Source organism: Cherax quadricarinatus, chromosome 28 (assembly GCF_038502225.1).
Source record: "Cherax quadricarinatus isolate ZL_2023a chromosome 28, ASM3850222v1, whole genome shotgun sequence".
NCBI lineage: Eukaryota > Metazoa > Arthropoda > Malacostraca > Decapoda > Parastacidae > Cherax > Cherax quadricarinatus.
Window position 1 is genome coordinate 13,240,670 of NC_091319.1, and position 3,228 is coordinate 13,243,897.

The 3,228-nt window shown below is 41.4% G+C and overlaps 1 protein-coding gene across 8 annotated transcripts in view; it reads right to left on the bottom strand.

Moving 5' to 3' along the window:
• LOC128693289 (lactosylceramide 4-alpha-galactosyltransferase) overlaps nucleotides 1–1,557 on the bottom strand; it is a 36,742-nt gene extending 35,185 nt beyond the window's left edge. For 4 of the 8 annotated variants that reach the window (XR_011392531.1, XM_053782890.2, XM_053782891.2 and 1 more), the window contains exon 1: nucleotides 1,450–1,557. The gene's annotated coding sequence lies outside the window, so the exon portion shown is untranslated. Of the gene's footprint in view, nucleotides 1–1,393 lie in introns of all 8 variants that reach the window. The other 4 variants (XM_053782886.2, XM_053782887.2, XM_053782889.2 and 1 more) reach the window with 4 other exon arrangements.
• Between the last annotated feature and the right edge of the window lie 1,671 nt (nucleotides 1,558–3,228).

Here is a 3,228-nt window from a genome sequence, read left to right on the forward strand (position 1 = left end):
ATTATCACACTGGCCGATTCCCACCAAGGCAGGGTGGCCCGAAAAAGAAAAACTTTCACCATCATTCGCTCCATCACTGTCTTGCCAGAAGGGTGCTTTACACTACAGTTTTTAAACTGCAACATTAACACCCCTCCTTCAGAGTGCAGGCACTGTACTTCCCATCTCCAGGACTCAAGTCCGGCCTGCCGGTTTCCCTGAATCCCTTCATAAATGTTACTTTGCTCACACTCCAACAGCACGTCAAGTATTAAAAACCATTTGTCTCCATTCACTCCTATCAAACACGCTCACGCATGCCTGCTGGAAGTCCAAGCCCCTCGCACACAAAACCTCCTTTACCCCCTCCCTCCAACCCTTCCTAGGCCGACCCCTACCCCGCCTTCCTTCCACTACAGACTGATACACTCTTGAAGTCATTCTGTTTCGCTCCATTCTCTCTACATGTCCGAACCACCTCAACAACCCTTCCTCAGCCCTCTGGACAACAGTTTTGGTAATCCCGCACCTCCTCCTAACTTCCAAACTACGAATTCTCTGCATTATATTCACACCACACATTGCCCTCAGACATGACATCTCCACTGCCTCCAGCCTTCTCCTCGCTGCAACATTCATCACCCACGCTTCACACCCATATAAGAGCGTTGGTAAAACTATACTCTCATACATTCCCCTCTTTGCCTCCAAGGACAAAGTTCTTTGTCTCCACAGACTCCTAAGTGCACCACTCACTCTTTTTCCCTCATCAATTCTATGATTCACCTCATCTTTCATAGACCCATCCGCTGACACGTCCACTCCCAAATATCTGAATACGTTCACCTCCTCCATACTCTCTCCCTCCAATCTGATATTCAATCTTTCATCACCTAATCTTTTGTTATCCTCATAACCTTACTCTTTCCTGTATTCACCTTTAATTGTGTGTGTATATGTATATATATATATATATATATATATATATATATATATATATATATATATATATATATATATATATATATATATACTATATTTTTTAACAAACCTGCCATATCCTACCAAGGAGAAGGGGTTACTAGCCCCTTGCTCCCGGCATTTTAGTCGCCTATATATATATAGCGTCATCAGGAGCTATGCAAAGTTGCAAGGCAACAGCTGAAGAAGTAGAGGGGAAGATTTCTGAGAGTAGCGCAGTGCGGGTTTGTCACCTGCCGCAGCCTCTCTCGGAATTTAACATATCATACGGAAGCACAACTTCACTAGCAAGAGTTCAGTAAGTAAACATATACCACAATGTATATATATAGGAACTAAGAGTAGGGAAATTATGTACATTTCGACTTCAATCAGAAGGTATATGATACATGTTAAACTCCGTATTTTAATTTCTTTCCTTCTTGGAATTTACCTGTTTCATGGCACTTATAACATCACAGTCCACACTGCCCCACCTTCTCGCCTCACCTTAGCCTTGCATACCAACGCTGGTTTAAGATTTTGATCGCTCTGGATGTGAGAAGGTACTTATCCGTCCAGTGTTCGACACTACTGAACTTGAACTGCTGCCCGTTATCTAGTAATCTTGTTGGCTCACTGATAACACTGATAGCTAGTGTAGGGCCGATTATGAACGGCGGGAAGCACATTATTGACGGGAATGGGTGGAGGGAGGGAATGGACGGTGAATACATGGCTTTTATTTCATCTTCTAGAGACGCAATAATAATAATAATGTTAAGTAATAGGACACAAATGCAACTAACGTGACATTTTATTGTGGCAACGTTTCCCTCTCCAGGAGCTTTATCAAACCTTTACGGCTTGATAAAGCTCCTGGAGAGCGAAACGTTGCCACAATAAAATGTCACATTAGTCGCATTTGTGTCCTTTTACTTAACATATTGTCGGTAATTCTACCAACAATAATAATTTATTTCCACATAATACGTAGCTTTTAACAAAATTGGATGACAGCAGTACACGTGGAAAGCCCCTGGTTATGCAGAGCTGTCTACCACACACTCACACAGGTTATATGCCCTGAGAGGTGTATTTCTCTCAGTGTATATATATATGCTGAGAGTTTATTTTAATCTCTATTTTTGGGGATTAAATTACTCTTGTCAGGTGGTGAAAAGGTTACAATGCAGCAAAAGTGAGTCTCGTGTAGACTAAAAGCTTTAATCACCCATTAACCAACCGATCAAACTGAAAAATTCTTGAATCTATAGACTCTCTTGGGAAGCTCATGCATAATGCCAAATGATCAAATTTCGCTTTCGGTGTCACTTTGAAATAATGTATCTCAGGATAAAAATATAAATATGATGCTGAAAAAATGACAGTTTTGAATGTTTAAATTGGCTGTTATTTGAGGGTAATAATTGAATGCTAGGCCTCAGTTTTTATGTAATGGATAAAGTGTAGTTTAAGATGTCCAGAATTAAGTTGGTTCTGTAATCAAGATGGTTGTGCAACTGGGGAAAGCTAACGAAACCTAGCATAACCTAACATATCCCAACATAACCTAGCAATTTAAAAAGCACCCTAACAATGGCCAGAGCTTGCTACCACCTGCAGGTCACATGACTGCCATTCCCATGAGCTTCCCTGGGGCGGGGAAGATGGCAGACCAGAGGCCTCGCTTTTCCCTATGAGCCCCGTGAGGGTGGGGAATGGGGCTAGGCCTGGGGACAGCTGGTCCCTTGTACCTCCTCTCATGGCAGACATAGGTCTCAGACACTCCCAAGACAGGGAGCCAAGGCCGGGTCACCATCTAGGAAAGACCCGGGCCGGGAGAGTACCGGCGAATCAAGAACAACAACAACCCAACATTAACATATCTAACCTAACTTAAACCAACAATTTCAAAGCAACCCACCATTACCAAATCTAACCATCCAACATAACCTAACACCTTAATGTAATCTGTGAGAAATTACCTGCATGAGGTTATTATGTGCAAGTAATTTGGGTGAGGTAAGTGGGACTTAGTCACAGTAGGTCACAGATACCCACTCCATCACCACTCTCAAAAAAAAATCTTGACCTGACATTAAATTAATAATTAAAATATTAAACATTAATACCAGTAATGGTAAATTATAAAATAGTGTGGATTATTATTATTACAATAAAAAAAGAAGCGCTAAGCCACAAGGGCTATACAGCGCGAAAAAAAAAATAGTGTGGAATGTATATTATTTGGCTTGCTGGATACACAGAATATAATTAGTGTGGAGT